The 15077-nt window shown below is 38.9% G+C and overlaps 1 pseudogene; it reads right to left on the reverse strand.

The window, feature by feature from the left end:
- Window positions 1-13927: 13927 nt before the first annotated feature.
- Window positions 13928-14850, reverse strand: LOC125995891 (olfactory receptor 2W1-like; annotated as a pseudogene).
- Window positions 14851-15077: the final 227 nt, after the last annotated feature.

Consider the following 15077-nt stretch of genomic DNA (forward strand, 5'->3'; position numbering starts at 1 on the left):
GTACCTTGTAAATTTTGGATATTAGCCCTTTATCTGATGTGTATTGGGTGAATAATTTCTCCCACTCAGTGGGTGGCCTTTGTATTCTGGGCACTATTTCCTTTGAGATGCAGAAGCTTTTCAGCTTAATATAGTCCCATCTGTTTATCTCTGCTTCCACTTGCTTGGAAAGTGCCGTCTCCTCCTTAAAGATGCCTTTAGTCTCAATGTCCTGGAGTGTTTCACCTACATGTTGTTCTATATACCTTATAGTTTCAGTTCTGATATCAAGGTCTTTAATCCATTTGGATTTTACCTTTGTACATGGTGTTAGCTGTGGGTCTGAGTTCGCTTTTTTGCAAGTGGCTAACCATGGTCATATCAATAGATGCAGAAAAAGCATTTGATAAGATTCAACACCCATTCTTGATGAAAACTCTCAGCAAGATAGGAATAAAAGGAAGCTTTCTCAATATAGTCAAAGCCATCTACCAGAAGCCAGTGGCAAATATTATCCTCAATGGAGAAAAACTAAAATCCTTTCCTCTAAATTCTGGTACAAGACAAGGCTGTCCTCTCTCACCACTCCTATTCAACATAGCACTGGAAGTACTTGCTATAGTGATTAGGCAAGAAAAAGATATCAAGGGAATCCAGATAGGAAAGGAAGAAGTCAAGCTCTCACTGTTTGCAGATGACATGATACTCTACTTAGAAAACCCTAAAGACTCTACCAAAAAGCTTCTAGAAATAATAGATTTGTATAGCAAAGTGGCAGGATACAAAATTAACACACAAAAATCAATGGCCTTTTTATACACTAATAATGATAGGGAAGAAATGGACATTAAGAGAACAATCCCATTCACATTAGTTCCACACAAACTCAAATATCTTGGAGTCAACCTGACTAAAGATGTGAAGGATCTATACAAAGAAAACTACAAAACATTGCTCCAAGAAATAAGAGAGGACACGCGGAAATGGAAACACATACCATGCTCATGGATTGGCAGGATCAACATCATTAAAATGGCAATACTTCCAAAAGCATTGTACAGATTTAACGCGATTCCTCTAAAGATACCCATGACATTTTTCAAAGAAGTGGATCAAATACTTCTGAAATTCATCTGGAACAACAAACAACCTCGAATAGCTAAAGCACTCCTTGGGAAAAGGAATATGGGAGGCATTACTTTCCCCAATTTTAAGTTGTATTACAAAGCAACAGTTATAAAAACAGCATGGTATTGGAATAAAAACAGACCCTCAGATCAGTGGAATAGGCTTGAGTACTCAGAGAAGGTTCCTCAGACATATAACCACCTTGTTTTTGATAAAGGAGCAAGAAATCCTAAATGGAGCAGGGAAAGCCTATTCAACAAGTGGTGTTGGCACAACTGGTTAGCCACTTGCAAATAAGTCCATCTTTACATAAAATTTTGTTGATTTTACAGATCTATATGGAAGGATCATACCTTTAGATGGCACAGATTTTTTTAAAAATTTGCTTTTTGCTAAGGTAAAATTGGTTTTCAGTGACTCATATCCTCACCTGCAGAGCATTTCTTTCTGTTCTGTTTTCAAAATCTGTAACTATCCTATTTTGTTGACAAAATCTGGTGGCATTCCATGAGTTTTAATTGATTTGCCAAACTTCCCATTTGATAGACTCAATCATAATGAACTTTTGGCTCCAGGACTGAGGCAGACCCAAAAGAGGCCTAGTTAGAGCATTTCAGGTGATAAGGTGAGATTTTTACTGACTGTTAATTGTTTAAAGAGAGTTTTCAATGAAAACTTAAATGTCAAGATTTGTTTTCAGGGGCCGGCGAGATGATGCTAGAGTAAGGTGTCTGCCTTGAAAGTGCTAGCCAAGGAAGGACCCTGGTTCAATCCCCCTATGTCCCATATGGTCCCCCCAAGCCAGGGGCAATTTCTGAGCGCTTAGTCAGGAGTAACCCCTGAGTATCAAATGGGTGTGGCCCGAAAAACAAAACAAACAAAAAAAAAAGACTTGTTTTCAGACATTCTCAGAAAGAAAAGTTGGTACTCTTTTTACAAGGCCACTAATGCACCATTTTGTACATTTATCTGTCTTCAGTGTCCTTATGATACCATATATTTATGTTAACCTTTTGCTTTTTCTATCATTTAATCTCTTGATTTTTCTCACATTTTCTTCTTTTATTATTTTGGGGGGGGTATACCTGGTGATGCTCAGGGGCCACTCCTGGCTCTGTGCTCAAAAATTGCTCCTGGCTAGGGGAACCATATAAGACGCTGGGGGATCGAACTGCAGTCTGCCCTAGGTCAGCCATGTGCAAAGCAAACACCCTACCTGTGTTCCACAGCTCCGGGCCCAGCATTTTCTTAATTTTTACTAATTATTACACCAGCCACACCTAAAGTTAGCTGTAAAATAAAACACAAGTTAAAATTAAGGTATAACTTTATACTTCAATGTGGAAAAATGGAAACCATGGAGTTTATAATTAGGGCCCAGACATTACATAGATGGTGGTTTATCTCTTCTGTGAAACTTAGATAGAATGTAGAAATGACAAATACTTCATATGCAGAGAAAAATGTGAATATCTGAGTTGGATATTTGTATAGAATTCCAGTGATTCATTCTCTAGAATATCAAGAATTTGATTTTTTTATCAGTAAATAAAGTCAAAAGGGTAATTTTTTAAGCTTGAGATTGTTAAAATTTTTAGTGACATCAGATCACCTCGTCCCTTTCCCACAAATTACTACCCACTACCACCATTTTTCAGAAGAAAAAGGACTTTATTTTTAAAAGAATAAGGCTAAAGCCTTCCCCCCACGTGGGCGCCCAGATCCGTGGCTGCCCGGGCACCCCAAGCAACCCGCCCCAGGGACCCCAATCCCGAGTGGAAGGTAGGAGGGGTGAGGAGAACCCTGCACCTGACCCACTCTGCACCACTGGGACAGTCTAGGACCAATAGACTGGGTGAGATTGGACTGGCCACCTGGACCTTTGGGTGACCTAGAGCAGCCTACCCCCCTTAGCCCCAGAGCGGACCTGGGACACCCAAGGGCTGAGGGCAGCAGCTGGCAGGGTTTGGCTGAGGGAATTTCTTCTGCTGAGGCTCGGAGGGGGCGGAGCTCCATTGACTTCCAAAGAGAGGAGGGAGGACCTAGAGCTAGGCTCAACAGCGCCAGCAATCAATAGACAAGAGTAAGGAGAAGGAAATTGACAAGACCCACTGAAGGAAGGCTGACCTCCAGGTAGCAAAGGGCGGAAAAAGAGCTAGGCTCAACAGCGCCCTCCACCATTGTGGCCAGAAGAGGACCAGCACTAGCTACCAACAAAAGGGCAAAGCAACGAATCAGGCCACATAAAGAGCACAGGAGGAGCCAAACCTCAGGAAGCTCATCAACAGCCCCCTCTAGAACCACCCACAGGGAGGGGTCCCATCTCCACGCCACAGGGGACCAAAGCAGGTTGAATTTAGAAGGCACAGCACTCCAAAGCACACCAATAAATACAAAGAAATATGGGTAAATCAAGGATTTACAGATACGGAGACAAACCCTAGCAAGTTTCCAAGTCCACCAAAATGCACATATCCATGGGAAGGAGACCTAAAAGCAACCATGAGTAAGGAAATGCAAGAATTGATAAAAGAAATGAAAGAAACGCTAGCTACCGAGTATAAGAAATCTATGGATGAACAAATCAGCCAAATTAAAGAAGAAATGTTAAAGAACATGAGAGATTCCATACAAAAAGAATTGAAGGAATTAAAAGACAAAGTAATAAGCCTTATGAGTAGAAACACAGAGTTGGAGAAGCACATTGAGGAACTCGAAGGAAAACTGCAAACAAAAAATGATCAAGAAACCAACAAAGAAGTAAATGGCAAAGCACTGGAAGGAAGAATCCAACATCTAATGAACAAGGACAAAAGAAACAATCTAAGAATTGTGGGTATACCAGAAGAGGAGGAAATAGGGAAAGGGGAAGAACATGTAGTAAGGGAAATAATAGCAGAGAATTTTTTTCACCCTCTGGAAAAAAACTTCAGTGCAAATCCAGGAAGTGAAGAGAGTCCCTAATAAAATAGACCCTAATAAACCAACACCAAGACATATAGTAATCCAAAATGGCAAAAAAACAAAGAGAAAGAGGAACTCCTTAAAGCAATAAGGGAGAAAAAACCCTCAAGTACAAAGAAGGGACATAAGAATCAAACCAAATCTCCCACTTGAAATAATTCAAGCAAGAAGACAGTGGAATGACATATTAAAATGACTTAATGAAGAAATTTCCAACCTAGGGTCCAATACCCAGCAAAACTATCATTCATATGGTAGGGCAGACTAAAAACATTCTCAAACAAGAACGAACTTGAACTATTTGTGCAAACAAAGCCAATCCTAAACGACCTACTCAGAGACGAATTACACAATCCAAACCCCGATTGTAACGACAACCACTTCACACAACACAACTGCACAATAGTCCTCTCTCTCAATAATCTCTCTAAATGTTAATGGACTAAACTCTCCAATTAAAAGACACACAGTAGAGAACTGGATTAGGAAAAATAAACCGGACTTCTTCTGTCTGCAAGAAACACATCTACAACTACAGGATAAGCACTGGCTTAGAATAAAAGGATGGAAAGTAATTATTCAGTCCAATGGAAAACAAAAAAAGCAGGGACAGCCATTCTTATATCAGACCAAATTGCATTCAACCTCAAGAAAGTGATCAGAGACAATTAGGGTCACTACCTACTGATCAGGGGAACATTAGATCAAGAAGTACTAACCCTGGTCAATATCTATGCACCTAATGTAGAGCCAGCAAAATATGCGAGGCAACTGCTCGCAAACCTGGAGAAACACATGAAGGGAAATGTGATAATAGTAGGGGACCTCAATACTCCACTATCACCACTGGACAGATCCACCAAATAGAAAAATAGCAAAGAAATAAGAGGTATGAATAAAAAATTAGAAGATCTAGGGCTAATAGACTTATATAGGACCCTCCATCCTCAGAAAGCATAATAAACTACTCTTCTCAAACCCACATGGAACCTTCTCCTGAATAGACCATGTCTTAGGATACAAAGCCAACCTATATAAGACCACAAATGTAAGAATCATCAGAAGTACCCTATCAGATCACTATGTAACAGAGGTCAAAATTGACTTCAAGAAGAAACATTGGAGAAAAACTAATACCTGGAGATTAAACAACATACTGCTCAACAACAGCTGGATCAAAGAACAACTCACGGAAGAAATAAAAAGATTCCTTGAGACAAATAATAATAAAGAGACAACTTGTTAAAATTTGTGGGACACAGCAAAAGCATTAATTATGTCAAGAAACAGGAAAATAACAAAATCAACAGTTTAAACGATCACCTCAGGGAATTGGAACAACAGCAGAGAAATACAACCACAACCAGAATGCAAGAAATAATAAAAACCAGAGCAGAAATAAACAACATAGAAACTAAGAAAACAATACAAAAAAATCAATGAGACCAGAAGTTGGTTTTTTGAAAAAATAAACAAGGTAGACAAACCTCTGGCAAAAATCACCAAAAAAAAAAAAAAAAAAAAAAAAAGAAGAGAGAAAACACCCAAATCAGTAGGATCACAAATGAAAGGGGAGAGATTACAACAGAATCCCAAGAAATACAACATATCATGAAATCATATTATGAACAACTATACTCAGCTAGGCTAGGGAACCGACTAGAAATCAACAGATTCTTGAAAAAAATACCATCTTCCGAGACTGGAAAAGGAAAACCTAGAAAGCCTAAACAGACCAATCTCCTCAGAGGAAATTGAAGATGTAATTAAGAAACTCCCTAAGAACAAAAGTCCAGGCCCAGATTGATTTACAGGTGAATTCTACCAAACATTTTGAGAAGACCTACTACCACTTTTCCATAGGCTCTTCCAAATCATAGAAAAAATAGGAATCCTCCCCAATTCCTTTTATGAGGCTAATATCACACTCATTCCCAAAGATGGCAAAGACACCACCAGAATGAAAACTACAGACCAATCTCACTAATGAACATAGATGCAAAGATACTCAACAAAATCTTAGCAAACTGAAACCAGCACTTCATCAAAAAGATCATACATCATGACCAAGTGGGTTTTATACCAGTAATGCATGGTTGGTTCAACATATGCAAATCAATCAACATTATACATCACATCAACAACAAGAAAGACAAAAACCACATGGTCATATCAATCGATGTAGAGAAAGCATTTGACAAAATCCAACACCCCTTCATATTAAAGACACTCAGCAAAATATGATTAGAAGGAGCCTTCCTCAAGATAGTTACGGCTATCTATGAAAAGCCTACAGCCAATATTATACTTAATGGCGAGAAGCTAGAAGCATTCCCACTAAGGTCAGGAACTAGGCAAGGCTGTCCACTCTCTCTACTCTTATTCAATATAACCTTAGAAGTCCTAGCAATAGCAATCCAACAAGAGAAGTGAATCAAAGAAATCCAAATTGGGAAAGAGGAATTCAAACTATCTCTATTTGTAGACAATATGATGATATACATTGAAAACCCTGAAGAGTCCACAGTAAAACTCCTAGAAACAATTAACCAATACAACAAATTGGCTGGATACAAAGTCAATACACAAAAGACAGTAGCGTTTCTATACACAAACAACGAAGTCGAGGAGAGAGAGAGATTAAAAACGCAATTCCATTTAAAATAGTATCAAAAAATATCACGTACCTAGGAATCAGCCTTACAAGGGAAGTGAAAGACCTATACCAGGGAAACTTCCAAACACTTCAGAAAGAAACTGAAGAGGATCTAAAGAAATGGAAGAACATCCCATGCTCATGAATAGGTAGAATTAACACAGTCAAAATAATATCCTACTCAAACTACTATATAGATTTAATGCAATCCCTATCCAAATTCAGACATCATTCTTTAAAGAATTAGAACAATTAATCACAAAATTCATCTGGAACCACAAAAGACCCAGGATAGCCAAACACATACTGAAAAACAAGAAGCTGGGTGGCATCTCCTTACCTAACTTGAAACTATACTATAAAGCCATAGTGATGAAAACAGCATGGTACTGGAACAGAGACAGAACCTCAGACCAGTGGGTCAGAACAGAATTCTCAGACATAAACCCCCAGATATACAGCCAACTAATATTTGATAAAAGAGGCAAGAACTTGAAATGGAACAAAGAAAGCCTATTCAACAAATGGTGTTGGTACAACTGAAAAACTACATGTACTAAAGTGAAAATTGGCCCATACCTCACTCCTTATACAAAAATCAACTCAAAATGGATCAAAGACCTTGAAATCAGACCCGAATCTATAAAGTTTATAGAGAACAAAATAGGCAGAATACTCAAAAACCTATATATCAAAAAGGTCTTCGAAGATGGAGCACCAATGACAAGAACTTTAGCGTCAAACATAAAGAAATGGGACTAAATCAAACTAAAAAGCTCCTGCATGGAAAAAAAAACCCTACTTAACACAAGAAGACAGTTAACAGAATGAGAAAATTTTTTTTTCACTCGACATATTAGATAAAGGGCTGATATCTAGAACATACAAAACACTCAGAAAACTGAGCCACCCAAATTCAAACAAAGCCATAAAAAATGGGGAGATGAAATAAATAGATACTTCTTGGAGGAAGACAGAAAGATGGCCAACAAACACATGAAAACATGCTCAGCTTCACTCATCATCAAGGAGATCTAAATCAAGACAACAATGAGATACCACCTTACACCAGTGAGGATGGCTCACATCAAAAATAATGGGATCAACCTTTGTTGGCGGGGATGCGGTATGAAAGGCACTCTCATTCATTGCTGGTGGGAATGCCCCCTAGTCCAACACCTATGGAGAACAGTCTGTAGAGTGCTCAAAGAACTCAGAATTGAGCTGCCATTTGACCCAGCAATTGCTCTTCTAAGTATATACCCCCAAGATGGAAGGAAATTCATTCCAAAATATGTGTGCACCCCACTATTTATCGCAGCACTCAGTATAATAGCCAAGTCTTGGAACCAAACTAGATGTCCAACAACAGATGAATGGATCATTAAGATGTGGTATTTATACACATTGGAATACTACATGGCAGTCAGAAATGATACAATCACAGACTTTGCAGCAACACGGATGGACCTAGAACATATTATGTTAAACGAAGTAAGTCAGAAGACAAAAGATAAACACAGAATAATAGCACTATTCTGAAGCACCTAGAACATACACCTTATATACAACTAATACTCAACAATCAAATAACAGGGTAGAAACTCCAAACATGGTAATACTCAACGTATACTCGGGAGCAGTGCCCAAAATACATGAAAATGGAACAAAACAAACTCTTGACTACACATTATACCACAAAGAAACCAGCAACAGTAGAAACAGCAGAATAAAGAGAACAGGTAAGTAATCAGCCTTCTCCTACAAAGGCCCATAATAATCCTTTAGGTAGGGATCTTACACAGGACCACAGGTAAAGTATACCATGGGAAATCACTGACTCCAAAGGAAACATCCTATAACACTCTGTTTTAATGCCTTAATCTTACTATATTTAAAATAACCTCTCAGATTTTCTGTCCACAGGTATTCTTGGATACAAAGGGTGGACAAACTAAGATGGTATCTTGGGGCTCAGTCACATGAGATGCCATACCCAGCTTGCACTACGAGAATGTTCCGAGAAAACTCTTTAACATACACTTTATCTCTAGGTTATACATTCTTTTAGGATTTGAAGCATGTGACCAGTCAGACCACCAAAGCAGCAACTGTGACATACAGACTTACACTACAGGCCCTACTCATCAAACACATTCAAGCAAACTAACATTTCCTTGCTATTTTCTCCTCTCTTCTCACTACTTTCTTTTTTTTCTTTTCTTTTCTTTCCTTTTCTTTTCCTTTCTTTTCCATTCTTTTCTTTTCTTTTCCTTTTCTTTTCTTTTCTTCTCTTTTTTTCTTTTCTCTTCTCCCTTTCTTTATAATGTATTTTCTCTTTTCTTCTTCCCTACCCCTTCCATATACTTTCCCCTTTCCCCCCTTTGGAAATCCAACAATCCCTTCACCCCTTAATCCCATCCAGATCTCCCACCATATTAAAACTCTTCACCTTTAGTTCTTAATCCATTAGGCATCAAGACTGACCTCTTACCCCAACGAACCAGTACCGGGCACCCAAGCGAAGGGACACCCAGTCAAACCCACACCTCGCCCCCCACAAGAAAAGGCAACCAACTCCCCGGCAGACCCATGCTGCATGGCCCTCCAAATTCCCTTACCGTGGACTGTTACTTGAAACCTGACTTAGCTCCAAAAGTATCCCCAATGCAAGAATTCTTACAAAACCTCCCTGCTGCAAATCCTTTGCCAATTTCAAGAAGGTCAGGGAAAGTGAAGGAAAGGTGCCTGGAAAATCACACACCACAAGAAAATCCCAAAAGACAATGGGGAAACCTATACTTCCAACATAAGTATAAGACCGGTATTGCACCACCTCTTTACCTGCTTTTCCCCAAAAGTAATGTATTCTCAGACATCACATGGTTCCTTTAATTATTTTGTTAATTAATTTTTAAATGTTTGTTTTACATATACATATATGAGCACATGTACTTTCATTCCTATTTTTATCTTGTTTGGATGTGTGACCTGTTTCTGTTTTCTTCTCTGTCCACCCCCAAATGCACCGACAATACAAAGTAGCACCATTTCTCCCTGCAAAGGCACCCTAAAAACTGGGAAATCTTACACATAAAAAAGAGCTCTTACCTACTAGAGATAAGAACTCATACTTATTTACAATACAGGGGCATCTCCCACCTTGAAAATATGTCACGTGGACCCAACTTAGACCTCAGGTGATTAGACACCATCCATCCAGCCTTGAACCCTGGATACCAGACATAGAATTGACACAGTTCTTCACAACAGCTCCAGGAAACAAACCCCATCTGGGACATCCTTAATACCACTGGGCCACCAACAAGTGCCAGCTCTAATATGATATCCTGACAACAAAGAAAATGGGAACAATTATCCTACCTCACCAGCTAACGATAAGACAAAATCAGAAGACTTGTCACCCTTTGGTCAGTCCAAAAGCCAAGACCGCGACTTACAGATGACTGGCTGCTAGAACCATGACTGGACTGAATTTATCTTGAGACCAATAAAAAAGCCCTAGTCTAGGGTTTGAAATATGACCCGCACAATAACCATGATCCCCAGTTCCAAAGGTCTGGTAGAGATAATCGCAACGGAATCACGCTTCTGGAAACACAATGAAAGACACTATCCTAGGATCCATCCCAGGATCAGTGCAAAGACCAAGACCACCAACCACAGAAGATGAATTAAAATGACACTGAGGGAACAGAACTTCTAGAACCACAAAGAAAGACTTCATCATTAGTCCCACTCCTGGACCTGTTCAGATACTGAGATCTCTAGATACAGAGGTCTTATTTCATCACCCAGGAGGGAGCAGAAGTTTTCCAAACACCACAAAAGCACCACCAGTAGAGTAAATGAACCTGAACAGAGTCAATAGTTAATCCCGTGACAATATACCCCAAGGGTGGAGAAACCTCATAGCGCTTAGGCCAAGTGAATTCCTTTTCTAATGACCCCAATATTTACTGTGCCAGTGCGGGAGGGAAAAAAAAAGGCAAAAAGCACAAAACATTTTTTATCTTTTATATATTATTTTTTCTTTCTTTATTATTATTATTATTATTATTTTTTTTTATTTACCTATCTACTTTTAGTCGATTTCTTTGTTTTGGTGTGGTTACTGAAGTTGTTGTCCCTATTTATATTTATATTGTTTTTTTCTTCTTTTTTCTTTCTTTAGGTGCTCCACCATGTTTCTTAACTCAAGATCATGGCTTTTTTTGTGGTGCCTATCGTTATCACTGGAGTGCTCACTGGATATTTGACAATTCTTTTTGTACTGTTGGGGTGTTTCACCTTATTTTTCTTCTTCATCTCTCAAACCAACGACGAGAGCCTCTAGAAGGATTTCGCCCGTTTTTAGCATATTAGACTTTTACCCCAGTTTACTACTTTTCTTTTCTTCAAATAAAACCACATAACTTGAACTATTTAGTCCTTCCTCCCAGTTAGAGGGGGAAATAAGGGAGGCACCAAGACGAAGACTTCTAAGTAGTAAGCTAGATACAGAGGGGACCACATATTCTCGCAGCCCATGGGGGTGAGGGAGGAGGATATGGGAGGTAGGACGAACACGGAGGTGTAGGGAGGACAAATCGGTGATGGGAACCCCCTGATTTTATGTAAATATGTATCCATAATATTATTGTCAACAATATGTAAACCACTACGATTAAAATAAAATTATATTAAAAAAAGAATAAGACTAAAAACCAGTTCTACTATATATAATATACCCCTTTCCCCCCAGTGACCTTATTTATTTTTAGATAAAGTTTTATTTTTTCTTTTTTCTCAAGATTGAATCCAAATCTTGCAAGGACTGAATCTGATATAGAGTTGAAATTAAAAAATTTTAGAACCTGTTTATGGAATCATTGAGAGATCAGTATGACCCTCTTTCACATATTACAAAATAAATTGATTAAAATGCACAAAATAACAAATTTCTGTTTCATTGCTTTCAATGTGTCTCTGTTCCCTACCACAGTGGTTTTCAACCATGGGTCAGTCAACTGAGTGCCTTTCAGGTCTCCACTTGGTTGACTCAGCAGACCTGAGGTGAACTTCAAGAAGTTGCATTTCTTATTAACTTGCCAGGTAATGTTGATGCTAATGTCTAGGAACCACATTGCTTTTAAGAAATAAATACAGGCCTTTAATAAGTCCATGATGATAAAAATTAAGTTAGTATAACATAGGACTTCCAAATTCCAGGGCATAATATGGAACACCATATGTCCTTTATCCTTTCCTCCTGTTGAAACCTTGCTCTTCTAATTAATGGTTGTGTTCCAGTCCCATCTCACTATTTTATATCTCCTTCCTTTTTTGAGTCAAATCTAGGTACCTTCAACATTGGCTGTTTAGCAACAGACAGGGCAAGGAGAAAGGTGGAGTGGTCAAGAGTCTTTATCTTTGAGCAGATGATACAACCTTTATGTATACTATTTTCTTGGCATTGCTTTGGTGGCGATGAAATTTGCAGCCTCTGCCTCAGACCCAGTTAAATGAGTGCAAAGAGAGGAAAGGCTATGGGTGGGTAGTCAGTGCTCTCTGCAGTACCAGGTGATTAGAGGGCAGCTGTTCACCAAAGTGGTAAGTCTGTGAAAGAAAGTCATTGTCCACAATGAGGTACCATTTCATGCCACAGAGACTGGCACATATCACAAAGAACAAGAATAATCAGTGCTGGCGGGGATGTGGAAAGAAAGGAACTGGTGGAATGCTGTGTTGTCGGCCTTTATAGAAAATAATATGGAGATTCCTCAAAAAACTAGAAACTGAGCTCCCATATGATCCAGCTATAGCACTCCTAGGGATATATCCTAGAACACAAAAACACAATACAAAAATGCCTTCCTCATGCCTATATTCATTGCAACTCTATTTACCATAGCCAGAATCTGGAAACAACTCAGATTCTCAACAACAGATGAGTGGCTAAAGAAATTGTGGTACGTATACACAATGGAATATTATGCAGCTGTCAGAAAAATAAAATGTAGTAATGAAATTTCCTATACACAATGGACATAGAATCTATTGTACTGAGTGAAATAAGTCAGAGGGAGTGAGATAGATACAGAATAGTCTCACTCACCTATGAGATTTAAGAAAAATAAAAGACAGTATTGTAATAATATCCTGAGACAATAATAATACCCTGAGATGAGGGCTGGAAGGAGAGGCCCATGATAAGAAGCTTACCACAAAAAGTGGTAAATGTAGTTAGAGAAATAACTACACTGACAACTATCATGAAAATGGTGCTGAGTAAGAGATGAATAGAATGCCTGTCTTGATTACAGGCAAAGGTTAAGAGGAGTGAGATGGAGGGCATTGGTTGTGGGAACATTGCATTGGTGAAGGGGTGTGTTTTTTTTATAACTAAAACCCAACTACAAACATGTTTGTAATCATGGTGCTTAAGTAAAGATATTAAGAATTTTTAAAAAGGAAAGACATTGTTCAACATCCTCAGTTGACTGAAATCATTCCTCAGGACTTACTGCATATATCTATGACTTGCTTATTAAATTTCACTATTATACTTTATACGTGATAGTCTTGAATTAATTCCCTCAAATAATTTGTCTTTCATTTGTATCTACTTTATATATCTAGCTTTTACCACTTTTCTACAAGATCTGTGCCTAGTCAAGTTATTGGTACATGACAAACTTCCAAGTGAGCATTATTTCTTAAATTTTGGCCCACACATGAAGTATCTCAAGGTTATTCTAGGCTTTGTGCTCAAAAGTCAATTCTCATGGGCTGGGGAGATCATATAGGATGCTGGGATCAAACCCACCAGATCAGCTGTGTGCAAGGCAAATGCCCTACCCATTGTATTATTGCTCCAGTCCCAAGTGACAACCTTATTATTTATTTATTTATTTTGGTTTTTCAGGCCACACCCATTTTATGCTCAGGGGTTACTCCTGGCTAAGTGCTCAGAAATTGCCCCTGGCTTGGGGAGACCATATGGGATGCTGGGGATCGAACCGTGGTCCTTTCCTTGACTAGCGCTTGCAAGGCAGACACCTTATCTCTAGCGCCACCTTGCCGGCCCCCCAAGTGACAACCTTAAACACTAAAAAACATAACCTTCTGCTGGTTGAGGCCAATGTTATTTCTATGAGTCACTAAATTCTAAATTTGTCCATTTTTTTCATAACTTTACTAAACACTTTTCACACACAGTACTTTTTTGACTGCATTCTTGACGTCTTTGTTTCTTAACGTGTAGATGAGTGGGTTCAGACTGGGAATAATGATCACATACACCAAAGCAATGAACTTCCTCTGATTCTGGGATGAGTTGTTCTGGGGCTGCATGTACATAGACATGGCTGTTCCATAGAAGAGAGTTACTACTGTGAGGTGGGACCCACAGGTATTGAGGAGCTTCCGCCACCTTGTTGCTGACTTGACCCTCATAACAGCACGTGTGATCACACCATATGATGTGAGAATTACTGTTAGAGGTAATAGAAGAAATAGTATTGAAAGAGCAAGGAAAACAACCTCAAGTACTTTGGAATCGGTACAAGCAATCTTAATGAGATCTAGTATCTCACAGAAAAAATTATCCACTCTTTGGTTCCCACATCTTGGCAACTTTAGAATAAAGGTACAATGATGCCACAGCCAGCAGTAATTAACCAGACAGCCAGCACCATCCTATGGCAGAGCTGAGGATGCATTATCACAACATAGTGAAGAGGTTGGCAGACAGCAGCATAGCGGTCATAGGCCATCACAGCCAATAGAAGACACTCGGTGGCTCCCAAGTCAACAGAAACTGTGGCTTGAACCATGCAGCCAATGTATGTGATAGATTTTTTAGGACTCCACAGATTGATCAGCATCTGGGGAATAACGCTATTCGTATAACAGAGATCTAGAAAGGAAAGATTGAATAGGAAGAAATACATGGGAGTATGGAGCTGGGTATCGAAGTAAGACACTAGAATGATCATTGTGTTTCCCACCAGAATCATAACATAGAAGATGAGAACAATCACCGAGATGATGCGTTCCAGTTGGGGCCATTCAGAAAACCCCACAAGGATGAAGTCTCTGGTGAAACTTCCATTGTTCATTTCCACTGCTCCTTATTATACACTAGGAGAAAACCAGGTTAACAAAAATGACCATTTGCCTTAAGTACAAGTATATCTCCCCAAAATTTGTAACAAATGCCACAAATTACCATTTGTATACTTACTCTCTATGACACTTCTATTTTCATATTTTTTGTGCTCCAAACCCAAAGTCTCTCCACATTTAGTCATCACCAGTAGATTCTAAAATTCATACTCATTTGTTA

This window comes from Suncus etruscus, chromosome 18, assembly GCF_024139225.1.
Source record: "Suncus etruscus isolate mSunEtr1 chromosome 18, mSunEtr1.pri.cur, whole genome shotgun sequence".
NCBI lineage: Eukaryota > Metazoa > Chordata > Mammalia > Eulipotyphla > Soricidae > Suncus > Suncus etruscus.